This window comes from Balaenoptera physalus (assembly GCF_965194825.1).
Source record: "Balaenoptera physalus genome assembly, chromosome: 11".
NCBI classification, from domain to species: domain Eukaryota; kingdom Metazoa; phylum Chordata; class Mammalia; order Artiodactyla; family Balaenopteridae; genus Balaenoptera; species Balaenoptera physalus.
In genome coordinates, this window is record NC_138896.1 from 92,280,901 (window position 1) to 92,296,647 (window position 15,747).

The 15,747-nt window shown below is 46.5% G+C and overlaps 1 protein-coding gene and 1 long non-coding RNA gene across 2 annotated transcripts in view; one reads left to right on the forward strand and one right to left on the reverse strand.

Annotated features, from left to right (window-relative positions):
• LOC309637563 overlaps positions 1-15,438 on the forward strand; it is a 30,170-nt gene extending 14,732 nt beyond the window's left edge. The window contains exons 2-3 of the long non-coding RNA XR_014250659.1: positions 188-3,786; positions 5,224-15,438. This is a non-coding gene — a long non-coding RNA (uncharacterized lncRNA). The remainder of the gene's footprint in view (positions 1-187; positions 3,787-5,223) is intronic.
• Positions 1-15,747, reverse strand: part of PROK2 (prokineticin 2) — a 410,294-nt gene that overhangs the window by 278,764 nt on the left and 115,783 nt on the right. The gene's annotated exons all lie outside the window — the stretch shown is intronic.

The following is a 15,747-nucleotide window of genomic DNA, read 5'->3' on the forward strand; positions in this document are numbered from 1 at the left end:
CAAATCAAGCCGGACTTCCAGCAGCTTCTCACACACTACCTGCCCATCTTCAATCACACTGTTAACAACCCTTGCCTTGTTCATCACTGCTTTTCCTTCTCTTGCCTCCTCTAATTTCTCTCCGTATCCTTTATGATGAGCCACTGTATAGAGGGTGATTTACAGCCTCTGCTCTCATCTGCCTAAGGTTTCAAAAAAGTACAGAAGAATTAAATCGGATGGAGCACTTCAGGAACCTGTCTCCAGCTTCAGCCCCTCTCTTTACCCAGCGATGCATCACGCTGCGTTCTAATGGCTTTGCAACGGGCACCTTAATCTGCCATCAAACTGACTCTGGAAGCGCCCCTCGCCAGTCACCTTGGCTACTGGACTGCTTGCTGACCCATGGCACCAGTGTAGTGCCCATCCTGAGATTGGTGAGGGTCCTAGGAGGGAGGGTTTCCCGTCTTGTGGGGTCACAAACTCAAATGCTGATGAGGACCTAAAAGGTAATACAGGTGAGTGAAGCTGGTGGGCGGGGACTCTGGTGACCTGTATAAAAGAGCAGCCTCAGCTCAGCTCCCCCTGATTGTTTACTTGCAGGGATTTGGGCCCAGATCTTTCCATGTCTCAACACAAGCCAGGAATGCAGAATTTTATGTATCATCTCCCCCTTTTAAAAATGTCAGCATCTATTTTAAAACATTTTTTAAACACCGGGCAGGCCAAATAAAACATGTCAGCTGGCAGCTTTGGTCCCCACTGTGAACTCCGTCTCAGAGAGACCCAGAGACTCCCGCTGTGTCCTTCCTGGCCCCAGAGATTCCCTACAGCTCTGCTCAGCATGGATAAGAAAATAAGAAATCGGTCACTCCACTATCCAATTAGCAGCCGCTGCACATTCCTTTCCTCTCCCTGCTGGAGGAAAAGAAAACAAACAGGAAAATCCAGGCTTGTTTTGATTTGGATCAAACTGGGGATGTTACCACCTATTTGAGGCGCTCTGGGGCTTGCCTTCTGGAGACCAGCGCAGGCCCCTGCCTCAGCCCGAGCTCCTCTTACATCTGGGTCCTGAGCGCCAAACCACAGCTGCCACAAGCCAGGGATACTTCCCCAGCAGGCCCTGCAGGGAAAGGGGCCCTGCGCAGGGGTTGGAAACCAGTGAGACTGAGCCTGGGGGCGTGGCCGGGCTCAGGGGTGTGTTGTCATGGTGACCTGCAACTTCCAGAACCACTGCTCCAGTTGGAGACCACTTCTATGGGGCTGGGCGGTAGGCGGGGTGGGGGAGAGGTTCTTTCTCCTGTTGAGTCTTGTCAACATCACGGCTACCTATTCCCCTAAAGTCCTGCAAAGGTGCCATTCTTGAGAGGCAGTACAGAATGGGAACGCTGGAGGCAAACTTCCTGCGTTTCGACTTCAGCCATCCATGCAGTACCTGAGTGAGCTTGGGCAGGATGCTTAACATCTCTGCACCTCAGTTTTCTTATCTGTAAAATGGAGATAATAGTCAAACTGACCTTGAAGTTGAGGATTCAATGAACTTACGTAGTGCATCTCTAGTAGCTCCTGGCACATAGTAAGTACTATGTATAAGGTATAATAATCTATTATATAACACATTATATATTGTTATTACACTTTTTGGAGAATCTGCTATCCCCTTTGCTCTAGAAATGGAGAGTCATTAATCTATTGGGTCTCCCATAAGATAGGGATAAGCTCGCTGCAGAATGCCAGACCTTCCACCTTTGGTATCACTCCCTCCCTTCCATCTCCTCTGTTGAAATTCTACCCAATGTTTAAAACCCACCCCCGATACCCCTTCCTCCTCCACGCCAGAGACAATTATCTTTACCCTCCGCTCAACTCACTTCCTACTTTACTGGCACGTACAGGCAGACCTCAGAGATACTGCAGGTTTAGTTCCAGACCACCGAGATTAAGCAAATATTGCAGTAAGTCACACGAATTTTTGGTTTCCCAGTACGTATAAAAGCTATGTTTACACTATCCTGTAGTCTATTAAGTGTACAATTAACATCTAAAAAAATGCACATACCTTAATTAAAAAATACTACATTGCAAAAAAAAATCTCACTATCCTCTGACAACCCAGGGTTGCCACAAACCTTCAATTTGTTAAAAAACAAAAAAACAAAAAAAAACAAAAAACCGCAGTATCTGCGAAGCACAATAAAGCAAAGCGCAAGAAAACAAGGTCTGCCTGTAGAGAAGCGTGCTTATCACAGTTTTCCTTGGACCACAGCTGCGTGTGACTATGTCTTATCTCCCTGGAGACAGTGACCTCATCTTCTTCTTTATATCTACCATAGCACCAAGTCTTCAATATAATAGGTGTTAAGTCAATATTTGCTAAAGATATGTTAACTTAGTAAAGGCATTAGATTCCCTGAAATAACCAGGGAGATTCAGCCAGAGGAAGTCTAAGGTTTGAGAGCAAAGAGATCTCAGATTAGGTGAAGACTCAGCCAAAGAAATTTTAGGAGCTATCAACTGGTTTTTTTTTTTTTTTTAAGTAGCATTTACTGAACGCCTGCTGTATGCCAGATGCTGTTCTTAACGATTTACACAGACTATTTCTGGAACCTTCCCAACTCTCTTGTGAGATGTGTTCTACTTTTATCATCTCACTCTTCCTGGTGAAGGATGCTGAGGTTCCAGTGACAGGAGTGATGTGCCCAGGCACCTACGGCTGCTCCACAGCAGAGCAGGGATGTGAACCAGGGAGCTTCGTTCCTATGGAAGCAGACCCCGAGTCAAATATCTGCGTGCAACTAGTCCGTTCGGGAGGTGGTCCCAGAGAGCTCTGGAAGGGAATGGGGAAGAGAAACAGAAAAAAGGGAGACCAATAGAGTAAGGAGGCTCTCTCTGTGCGTAACTGAGCCTTTGGGGGAGGCTGCTCTTGGGGCGTCCCACCACCCCTGCACGTCCGGCCTGGCCTGTGTGTGGGCTCAGGGTACTCTTGGGGCCAGAGGAAGCCCCAGAGAGGTGTGTGCGTCCAGCAGTGGTGAGTGTCACGGAGCTGTGAGGGAGCCAACACCCTTGACACCAGGATGGGCTGATTCCAGAGTGGTTCCTCCTCCCACCAGGCTCAGGTCAGCTCTGCCTACACTGCCTGATGCTCTTGTCGGGGCAGGAGACCCCTCCTTGAGGGGCACTTCAACCCATTTTGAGTGATGAGTTCCACCATCTTGGTGTCCTACTTTAGACTTCTTGAAACATACACACACACACATCACAAACATAAATCTGTAGAAGGAAAGATTTCCACTTGGGGAGAGGAAAGCAAAGCTTGAAGGGGTTTGAGAACCTAGCTGAGCATCGCGTGGATAGCTCACGACAGAGCAGTGGCCAGATGTTACCCCTTCACACCCACAGAATAAGAAATGAGTTTTGTTGTATTTTTATTTGTGTGTTTATTGGGGTGAAAACAGTTGGCCTGTTGACCTGCCTGATGAATAGTAGAAATGAGCTCTCATTGGTGAAGTTAAGTGAAATTTTGGTGAAATTCAAGACTCAGGGACTGGCTGAGATCTTTCAGAGATGCGCCACATAGATGTAAAAGTATAGAGACTTTCCTAATTGTGTGGTGGTTCTAATGGTACCATGGGCACAGAGAAGCACTGGACCCATTTCACGTCTTCTCCTGCCTTTCCGGGAAGCCGTCTGGCAGGTTGCATGGGCCAGAAGTGAAGAACGCAGGTTTGGGAAACATACAGGCCTGGGTCCAAATCCTGGTTTGACTGGCTGTGAGGACCTCAAAGGGAATTATTAAATCACTCTGAGGTGGGTTTTTTCACTAATAAAAAGGATATAAACAGTAGTATCTACCCCTTAGGGGTGCTGTGGACGTTAAATAAGTACATTTGTGCAGCGGCTGGCATGGTGCCTGGCTGCAAATGGATGGGAGACAATGTGGTTGAGGGACCGCTCCCAGGTTCTCGCACAGGATATATATACGGAGCCGCCACTGAAGAAGTGTGAGATGCTGACGGTCAGCCCTGCCCTGCACAAGTTTGTTTACAAGTTCTAAAGGGGCTCTTGATCACACCTAAGAAGGTTTATCGACTTTTAAATTATTAACAAGTGACCAGCAAAACAATTCATGGGACCGATTCTGCTGCCACCACTCCTTGGCATGAAAGGGATCATTCATGGGCGCATGTAGTGATTTCTGCCTAGTGATTTTTCTCAGGGTAAAGTCTACAGACCTCCCCATACCTTATTCATGCAACACGAGGTCCATCTCTAAAAGATTTAAGATTCACTATACACGATCCATGTATGGTGAATCCCTTTCATTGCATCAGAGGGAGCACATTTCTAATATTTACGTGGCTGGTCAAAGGTCAATATTTACACACACACACAACACACACATTTCTGACATTATGGAAGCTAATTAGCAAAGCTCTGGTTGTTACTCAAGAGGTGGGAAACCAAAGAACTTGTAGCAGCTCCCCTACAGTGGGCCTCTCTGGCCTCCCCTGGACCACGCATCCTTGATTGGGCTGCTCTCAGCAATACTGGCCTAGATTCAGCAAACTCATAATATTGCATTAGATAAGCTGAAGGATTTTAAAGAAAATTGGAGACATCGTAAACCTGGAATATAGTTAGCACTCAATAACTGATAGCAACTGGTAGCTTTTAGTATTTGTACGGGGAAAGGGCACATCTCTACCTCTACTTGACCTCTTGGTCAGCTCGGACCCTCCAGCATGATCTAGTTTCAAGAGGAAAAGGTCAAACTGGTGAAAAACTAAGAGACTGTATCACCCACCCAATTGGCACTTGCGAAGGCTAAGATCAAGGAGGTTTGCATTTCCTAAGCTGCCTGGTTAGGAATAAGGAGGCGGGGCAGGGTTCAGGGGTGCTGTATTCAGCTCCCAGCATCCCAGCACTGAGGGCCCCTGGGCTGGGAGAGCTGCCCGCAGACAGTCCTCAGCTGTCAGTGTCCTAAAGGGATTGTCTGGGCTGAAGAAGAGAGATGCCTCCTCAACAAGGCCTCACCCACTTCCACGGGGGCTGCATCCAATGACGGACTGACACGGGGGTGTAAAGTCCTGACCTTGCACTCCCACCCCAGCTCAGATGACTCTGAAGGCTGCTCCCAGCAGAGAATTCTGTGGAGAGTTGGCTGAGGCCTCCCTTATGACTGCACTGCAGCCCCACTTCTCCCTCTGCCCAATTCACTTCCTTCCCCTCCCTTCCCTTCCACAGACGCTGCCTCCTGCCTACCAAGATCCATCTCAAAGCCTGCTTCCTGGGAAACCGAACGTGCAGAAGGAAAACAGGGAAACTTCGAGCTGCAGCACAACTTATGCCAATCAGAAGTCAATCTAGGGCCCACGGAGGGTCAGGGACCCTGATGGTCTTCATGGCAATGCCAGGAAAAGCCTGAAGCCAGGCCCCCAAGGATCAGCGCACGGAGGGAGGGATTTCCACATTTCCAAGCTTCTTCCAGTTAATAGCTGGGGGATGCCAGACACAAACCTGAAGCCAGCTTGCCCCTGGAGCCTCTCCCTTGTCAGATTTCTTTTCAAATGTCTTTCAAGAAACTAGTGCACAGGAGCAAACGAATGGGACTTAATTGCCAATGGATTTTTGATGCTAGGAGGAAAGGAGGGTACTGTAGAGCCTTGCAGACCACTGGTTCCAGCCTGTGACTGTCAGATGAGGAAACCAAGGCCTAGAAAGGGGTGGAGACAAGGCCAAGGTCTAAATGGTGGTGGCGTTGGGACAGAACTCCAGATCTCCCAGCTCCATCCTGAATTTCTGATTTACCCAACTCCACTGTGAGGGAGGCAGACAGAGGAGAGTGGAGAAAAGGGAGAGGGGTAGAGCCAAGACTTTCACTCCAAATCCCACTGGCCTGGGCCAAAGGCCTCCTCAATACTAATAACAATGGCAACTGTTACTGAGCACCTACTAAGTGGCAGGAGTCCTATTAAGCACTGTGGCTCATTTAAACCATTATCTCATTGAAGTCTCACAACAACCCAATAAAGGTGGGTATTATTATTATACCTACCTTATAGGACAGGAATCAGACTCAGAGAGGTGAAGTCATTTTCTCAGAGATATCCAGCCTAAGGGCGGCTGAGTCCGGCCTGAACACCAGCTCAATTTCACTTTAGCGTTCCCTCTCTTGCTTAGTGTAATTTACAGTCCCCTGGTCTCTTCCCAGATCCTTGGAGACTTTAGTTTCTTTCCTTGGTTTTTTACTCCTCCTCTCCCTTTCAAACTACAAGAAGAGGGAAGTTATCCATCCTGTAAGTGAATGCTTAGGACCATGGCAGCCTGGAAGGATGGGAAGCATTCGAGATCGGAGGTTCCTGAATTCAAACCCTAACTCTGTCACTTGCTAGCTCTGTCCCCCGTCGGAGCCTCTAGCTCCTCATTGGTGAAATGATAAATAGAAAACCCATGATTATAAACCCTTCTATCTTGCCAAAGCAAAACACTTGGCCCTTTATTAGAGGTCCTGTAGGCCCTTCTATTCCAATAAGTCCTCACACATGGAGTTAGGAGCAAGGATGATCTCAGGGCAAATAATTACTGGAGCAGGAGGCACAGTGAAGAAGGAGGCAAACAGTTGATATTCAAAATATTCAACCTACCAGTGGCCAATGGCCTTGGTGCTCAGTCTCCCCATCTGCACAATGGGAATGAACGCAACAGAATACTTCTCCTACGGTTGTTGTGAGCCTTGAATGAAAATAACACCTGGGAAGTGCCAAGCCCATTGCCTGGTACATCACAAATGATCAACAAATGGTACTATTATTATTGTCATCTCAGGGCCAGTGGCTTACAAGTCCTGAGAGTCACTCTTGGACCATGCCAAGAAGCAAAAACACCAGCTATAACCCAGACTAGGGGTTCTCAAACATCAGTGGGCACGAGAGTCACTTGCAGGCAGAGCCAGGTTCATGGGTGTATGTCCTGTGCAGTCACACAGGACCCCATGCTTTAGAAGACGCTAGCTGTGGTTCAATGCTGTGCTGTCACCATCTCGGAATTCTAAATAATTTCTGAATAAGGGCCCTGTGTTTTCATTTGGCACTGGGCCCCATGAATTACACAGGCCAGCCTTGTCTGGAGAACTTATTAAAACACAGATAACTGGGCCCACCTCAAGGATTTCTGATTCAGTAGATTTGGGAGGTAGTCCATCACACCCCGCCAATCTGCATTTCTGACAAGTTCCCAGATCGTGCTGGTGCTACTGGTCTGTGGACCACGTTTTGAGAACCACTGACTGAGACAGTGGCTGTGAACCCCGATTATACATTAGAATCGCCAGGAAAGTACCTGGGCTCCACCTTCACCTGACTGAATGGAATTGTTATGAGTGCATTCCTAGCTTCAGTATTTTTGAAAGGCTCACCAGGTAATTCTAATGTACACCCAGCAGCGAGAACCACCGGGTTAGAGCAGAGAATCCTGAACTTCCCTCAGGAAAAGAAACCCCTGTAGGCATGGGTCACCCACACGAACACCCAGGCGCCATCCTAAACCCAGTGCTGTGCGGAATGTCTAGAGAAGGGTCGAGGAGGCTGTATGTTCAATAAGCACTCGAGATGATCCTTAGCCTGGGACAATGTGGGAAAACCTGTTTAGAGCAGCATTTCTCAATCTTTAATGAGCACAGGAAACACTTGGGAACTTGTTACGCAGCAGATTCCAATTTAGTCGACCTGGGATGGGCCCAGGAATTTATACTTCTCCCCAGCTCCCTGGGAATACCACTGCTTCTGGTCCAGGGACCACACTCGGGGTAACCCAGGTCTAGGCTAAAGAAACAGGAAGGTAATGGGGTGGCTTAAAATTTGGTGAAGCAATCTCCAATTGTCCAGGACAAGAAGAAGATGGGAAAAAGGTGATGCATCCCAGCTTCGGTTGGTGCATAAAGTCTTTACTTGATAAACCACATGTGAGAGATCATTCTCCAAGTGGGGTCTGAAAAGCCACCCCAGGACGCTCTGCTCTTTCTACAGACGAGGACTACAGTGAGTCAGCGTTTAAGAACCACCCAGAGGAGTTCTTCAGTTCAACCCATCAGAACCTGGGCCAGCTCTCCTCTCTAAGTCTCCATCCTCTCAGTGGCAAGGTTGCCAACATGCCCATTCATCTATTTCGTGGCTGCTTCTGGACATCAGAACACAAAAAGGCCTTTTGATAGCAAAATTCCATACCAACTAGTGTTCCTGTTATTTCTGTACAGTGACAGGTTCTTAGATAATATCTTCTCAACTTTCCAACATCTTCCTGGGGAAACGGACCAAGATGTGGCATACTTCCTGCCCTGGAAGGCCTTTCCCCTCAATCAATTCTCACATCTTTATTGAGCTCCCCAGGAACTTATCAGCTGGTGGGACTGAAAATACAGCCAGGAAAGAGGCAGTGAGGATGAATGGTGAGTGGGCAGTACAGAGACCGGGTTCTTAAGAGAACTCTCCAGGATATGGAAACCGAGAAGGGTTTCCCAGGAGCGGCTGGAGAGGAGAGCATCCAGGTAAAGGGTATGGGAACCATGGACAGGTACACTGTATGTAAGGGTCAGCAAAGATGCAGGCTGGTACGAAGTGGTGTTGGAACAGATCATCTCAGGTTCTCTTAGAGCTACAAGGCCCCTAGACCAGCTCACCCCTGTAGGGAAACTAAGGCTCTGAATGAAGAAATGTGTTGATTAAGCATATTTCAGCTGCAGGGAACAGACAGAACAGTCCCAAGGAAGGCTGAAGCACAGCCTAAGCTGGGGATGATTTTTTGGCAATTGAAATGACAAGCGCCTAGCCCACCTGTAGGCAGAACAGTCACCGGCAAACCTCCCTTGCCAGAGCGCTGCCATAAATTAATCTTTAATTTCCACCGCTGGGCCTGTGGCGCAGCTAATCACGACCACTAATTGCTATCACAAGCTTCTCCCTTCTCTTTGTTATGTTTCCATATTAGCCTGTTTAGTATGCTTTGTGTCTGTTTATTTTATAGCCGGAAATACTTTTAATAGCCTAGTGAATTGAAAATGGACTTTACTACCATCTGACTTTACCGGAGTTTTACAACCATTCAATTAATGGTATCAGTAATCTTCCTTCATAATTAGACAGTTAGTAGCTTTGTCAGGCACTGCTGTTAACTAAATTAGTACTCAGCATCCAGCTAATCGTATTTTGGGGGGCTGCAAATGGGAAACTCACAAGCTTGGGGGCTGCCAGGACGGAATGCCACGACGAGCTGGCTGTAAATACTGCCTGCAAATATATGGTTTATTACGGTGATAACGGGCAATTCTAGCTGACATAAATCTGAGCATTCCTGCTGACAGAGGAGAAATGGTTTTCCTCGGTTGCTAGGAAATAGAGTTAGTTCCTGGGTCTCACACGCTTCGCTGCCTTCTCCTGGCAGCTGATGGATCCTCTACATGAGGGGATCGCAGCCGTTAGCCACCCCAGTGCGAAGGTGGGGAGCGTCAAATCCAATTCCCCTGGCGTGCACACCCAAGTGGGTCTACTCCACACAAGATGATGCCGGGGAGATAGAGCTGCGTGTAAAAGGTAAGCGAAGGCTGAAGCTGGACCACGCGGCAAGGATGATCTGAAGGCCGATTTTTGATGTCTGAAAACAATCCCAATTTCATATGCCCAAGAATTTCTGCCAACTGTCATACTTTGAAAGGAGACAGATTGTTTAAGCGTAAGAGAAACTGGCAATGGGGAACACATCACCCAAGTGGTCCTATTTCCATATCGACAGCAATTCAATCCCCCAAATAGATTGCAGTATTTAATAAAAAATTAAGCTCCTTTAAAAAAATAAAGAAGTGTTCCCTGTTAGAAACAGTTCAACAACTCAAATAATTTCCTGTAATTGAAAAATTTCATCATGCAGGCACGTTTGCAGGAAACTTCAGTAAATTACCCAACTAGATTTCTGACACTCTCCTGAATGTCCAGACAGTGGATTACAAACACTGACAAACACTATAATTCCACTTTTAAAATCTGCATAACTGTCAGCTTTCCAAAACTTCTGAATTCTGACAAAACTTGAAATGCGATTGAGTCGTAGGTTCTTGAGATATCAAGAGGCCCCCACTAGAGATTTGAAAAACAGGGTCTTGTGGCAACAGGGAAAAGCAAAAAGATCTATTTGAGCTCAAGCCGAGAGATGGTTTAACCAGCTTTAATCAGGAGTGCAGTTTTGTAGAAGAAGGAAAATGAGACCTGAACTATGACACTGCCACTGTCCACTACCAGCTGTGTGACCGTAGGCAACTTGCTTAACCTCTCTGTTTCCCCCCTCATAAAATGGGGATAGTAGTATTTCTTCATAGAATTATTGTGAGGACTGAAGGATATAATGTAATGTAAAGCACTTGCTGCAGGGTAGGTCTGCAGTAAATAACAGCATTTTCTCCTTCTTTTCTCATCCCTGAAAATGTCCTAAGCAGACTCCACTCCTCCCGCATTCAGTTCAACAGATGGCAAACTCTGCAGAAGACCCCGAAATAAAGCCTTATTCTCAAGGCATTTTCCATCTACTGGACTTTTTACCTCCCCAAAAATCTCTTCACTGGGGGAGGCGAGTTCTTCTCTCAAATCTGCCTGAGTCTATGCAACTTCTATCACGTGGACCTCCTTAACACATCCTCTGAAAGGATACATACGATGCGACTAAAGTAAACATAAAAGCAGAAAAGATTCAGGGGTTGAGGAGACTTAGAAGACAGTGATTTAAATTGTGAGCAGTTTGCTGGCATTTATCTAGTTCTCGTAAAACAAGAATCATACTGGTGGGCACGACCGTTTCTATCACTGGAAGACGGTTCCCTAACAGTTAAGGAATAAAGGACTCTCCCATCCTTAGGACATCAAAACAGCCTGCTCATGTGTAAGAAACTAAGAGAAGGACAGGGATGTACTAGTGGGGGGTGGGGGGAGTGGCCTGGGAGGTAGCCTGGAGAGGTGGGTGGGAACCAGAGTGCAAAGGGGTTTGTAAATCACCTGAAAGGGGTTTGACTTCATCCTCAGTGGAATGGAAAAGCATTAAGGGCTGTGAGGTGTGTGATCCACATGGTCAGAAGAGGTGAGAACATGACAGAGTGGAATGCAAGGACTAAGTTGGGCAAAGGGACCAGACCGAAGACTGTGGACAGGACAGAGACGTGCCAGTGTCTCCTTCATAAGGTGCCTGCTGTGTGGGGTAGAGGTGGCAGCTGAAGGCACCCCGACAAGGGCCGACGGCTTAGGACTGGGAGTGAGCAGCCTGGAAAACCCCGATGGGTACTCGGCTGCATCAGGCTAAACTGAGGAATGAGGCTGTATACGTGTAATTTATGTACCTCCTTGAACCCTGGGCTTACAAATAAATTTAGCTCCTGGCCAACAGCCTGAGCACATGTGCTGGGCTGGAGGGCTGCCACGGAGGACAACCAGAGTGGAAATTGAGAACAGATGACATCCTGCATGAGCGCTCGTTGGAGAAAAGCCACCACCCACCACCAGCACTATCACCTTTGCTCTCCATCTCCAGATCCAGCCCGCCCAACCCTGGGGAGCTGGGAGCAGGCAGAGCTTGGTTTCCGAAACTCACAAGTTACTCTGTCTTCTTCCAGGGTCACATTGACAAACTGTGTGAACTTGGGCAAATTAATCTCTGAAGCCTTCGTTTCCTCACTATAAAATGGAAATGATAAAACTATCTACCTTATAAGGATTAAATAGCCTAATATATATATATAAAACACTTAGAATATAGCCTGACACTTCGGAAGCACTTGTTCACAGTTAGCTGCTATTATTATTACTATCACAGTGACCTAATAAAGGCAGACCTCAGAGACACTGCAGGTTCGGTTCCAGACCACCGCAATAAAGCAAATGTCACAATAAAGCAAGTCACATGAATTTTTTGCTTTCCCAGTGTACACAAAAGTTATGTTTATACTATACGGTAGTCCACTCAGTGTGCAATAGCATTATGTCTAAAAAATGTACATATCTTAAAAGACTTTATTGCTAAAAAAATACGAACCATAATCTGAGCCTTCATAGAGCCATAATCTTTTCACAATAGTAACATCAAAGACCACAGATCATGGTAACAGATATAATAATAATGCGAAAGTCTGAAACACTGCCAGAATTACCAATACGTGACACAGAGACACAAAATGAGAAAATGCAGCTGGAAAAAATGGCATACACTTGCTTGACACAAGGTTGCCACAAACCTTTGTTGCCACAAACCACAATCTGTAAAAAAAAAAAAAAAGAAAAAAGCAATATCTGTGAAGCACCATAAAGCAAAGTGCAATAAAACGAGGTCTGCTGTACAGCATTTGGACACGTTCATTCTACGATTATCCAGGGGGAGGGATAAATTAGGAGGCTGGGATTAACATATACACACTACTATATATAAACTACATAATCAGCAAGGACCTACCATATAGCACAGGGAACTGTACTCAATATTTTGTAATAACCTCTAAGGGAAAAGAATCTGAAAAAGTATATATGTATGACTGAATCACTGTGCTGTACACCTGAAGCTAATATATTGTAAATCAACTATACTTCAGTAAAAATAAACAAAACCCCATCATTCAGTGCCCACCTTCTGTGGGTTAGATGAGAGGGATACAAAGGTAAATAACCACAGGCTCTGTAATCCAAGAGTTCCTCAATATTTACATTTTAAACTGGAGCTTTAAATAATTCAATATTTACATTTTAAACTGGAGCTCTGAATAATTCAATATCCCAAAATGGTGGAGAAATTTGAGAATTTCCTTGGTAAAGCCACCGTGTGTTGTGTATCAGGAAACTTTTAGATAGGCAATTGTTGCTTTTTTGTCCCCTGAATGCCATGAATTTCACTTTATCCTCCAGCAACCCAAAGAGGTAGGGACTATTCCTGCTGCCCCTGTTTTATAGACGGAAAAAAAAGAATGTCGTTCTTAGTTACATAACTAATAGTTACACAACTAATCAGGACAGAGGTGGGATTTGAACCGCTTATCTAACTACAGAGCTCAATCTCCAAACGACCATGTGTTATATGGTCTCTTAGGGTAATAAGATGCAGATGCCTAGGCAAGTAGAAGCTGGTATAAGTTGCAGCAAGACTAATTAAGGAAGGCATTTTTGAGAGTAAGAACCAAGACAAACGGGAGCAGGTCAGCCAGGGAAAATGGTGACACTCTCCATAAGTTTAACATATTCTGTCTGGAGGCAAGAAGTCAATTAAATAATTTCTCAACATGCAGTACTGATTGCACACCCATTGGACACACGCTATCCTGCATCTCCAGGCCCTGGAGCTGGGATGATACCTATTACCGACCTTGGATTAGTCCTGGAAACCCTACAGCACAAGAAAACCTTCTCACCAAACACCAAAGGAATGAAATGCTCTCCCCTCCACCTCCCTGGGCAGCTCTGACAGCTGGGCAGCTGCTTTCACAGGCCAGCGATTAGACTGGTAGTGAAGCAAGGTGATTAAAAGCTTAGACCCTAGGGGTGCCGGTTGGCTGCACTTGGGAGCAGTACCGTCTTGCCCCAGGGGATGTTTGGAAATTTGTGGAGGTTGTTCTGGTTGCCCCAGGGACTGGGAGGCCCCACTGGCATTTAGTGGGCAGGGGCCAGGGTTACTAAACACCCTAAAATACACGTCTCGCCCAGAGAACTGTCCCGTCCCAAATACCCTTAGCAACTCTGTTAAGACACCAATGGCAGACATATCCGGGTTCCAAACCCTCCGTAGCCACTACCCGTGGCCACGTGGCTGTGTTGAGCAGACAGAGCTGTACTCTGGTTGTAGAGGTGGGGGTGATGACACGTAGCCACCTGCTCCCAGACTCATTTTCCAGTTAGAGTGAGATCAGCTTTCCCTCTGTCTTCATCTGCTCAGGCTGCCATAACAAAATACTATAGATTGAGAGGCTTAAACAAAAGATGATTTTCTCATAGTTCTAGAAGCTAGAAAGTCCAAGATCAAGGTTCTGGCTGATTCGGTTCCTGGTGAGGTCTCTCTTCCCATCTTGTGGATGGCTGTCATCTCTCTGTGTGCTTACATGACCTCTTCTTTGTGCAAGTGCAGAGGGAGGGCAAGCAAGCTGTGGGTCTTCTTATAAGGGCACTAATCCTATCACGAGGATCCCACCCTCATGTCCTTTTCTAAACCTAATTACCTCCCAAAGGCTGCATTTCCAAATACCATCTCATTGAGGGTTAGAGCTTCAACATATAAATGGGGACAGGAGTAAAATTCAGTCCGGCCATCATAGAGAGGTACTTCCTTTTTTTTTTTTTTAATATAAATTTATTTATTTATTTATTTTTGGCCACGCTGGGTCTTCGTTGCTGTGCGTGGGCTTTCTCTAGTTGCGGCACGCAGCGGGCTTCTCATTGCGGGGGCTTCTCCTTGTTGTGGAGCACGGCTGTAGAGCGCAAGCTCAGTAGCTACGGCACACGGGGTTAGTTGCTCCTCCGTGGCATGTGGGATCTTCCCAGACCAGGGCTCGAACCCGTGTCCCCTGCATTGGCAGGCAGATTCTCAACCACTGCGCCACCAGGGAAGCCTGAGAGGTACTTCTTACCCTACTGTTAGGGATTCATATACATACATTTTTAAAAGTATATATTGTGTTAGTCCAGGTCCTCTGAGGAGTAGATGGCAAAATGGGGTTAAATATGCAGGCTTTTATTATGGAAAACACTCATGAGGGAAAATAGGGAAGGGGGTGGGAAAGGCTGGGAGAGCCATCAGACCACAATGCCAGTCTGACCCCGAGTGAAGAACAGAGGGATGGAGGGTAGAAAAAAGCATCCCAGAACGTGTGCTAAGGAAATTTCAGCAGGGCTTAGTGCCACAGCCATCAAAGGAGTTTGCATCTCTTAGAAATGGGTCTACCCCAGTATCCCTGTTTGGTCACTGGCTGGAAGCAGCCTGTGGGAATCGTGGCTTTGGTGCAAATGTAAGGATAGAGCTCAGAATTCAGGAGTTGGGAATCACTGGCCAGTTACCATCCCTATTTCCAGAGGGCACGCTCATGGCCACTACATACATTATTAAAGAACTCCCCCACATTGAGAGAATTAAGATGCTCTGCGACATCTTTCTGAGGCTCAGACGCTAAGAAAGCCTGTCTGGGGCTCAAATAAGAGCACATCCATGAAATCCAGACTTACAAAAAAAAAAAAAAAAAAATGCACAACCAGAGCCAGTGGGATTCAGTATCCAGGCACCATGGAAATTTATGGCATTAATGTTCCTGTAACAGAGGATTCTGCTCTGTGGAGGAAAGGCAGGCTGTGAGAAAAGCCCTCTTTAGATGCGAGGGCTCCCCCCTGTCCCCTGCAAGTGACAAAGCTGAGCACACTCTAAGTATGGCAAGAATCCCAATCCCCTATGTTTTTTGTTTTGTTTGAACTAGCACTTCTTGGACCGGTGTACATTTGAAAGTAAATCTGATCAGTTTAATCTCAGCACGATTAAAAGTGATTAAATGCTCATATTCTGGAAGCCACTTCCAAAATCCCTGCAGCCTTTTTGTGCATTCCCTAAGAAAAAAAGTTGCCATCATTTACTAAAGGTTAAGTAGGGGGTATTCAAGAAAGGGCACAAATGAACCTATCGATGAAACAGAAACAGAATCACAGATGTAGAGAACAGACCGGGGGTTGCCAAGGTGGAGGGGGTCGGGGGAGGGATGGAGTGGGAGGTTGGGGGTCA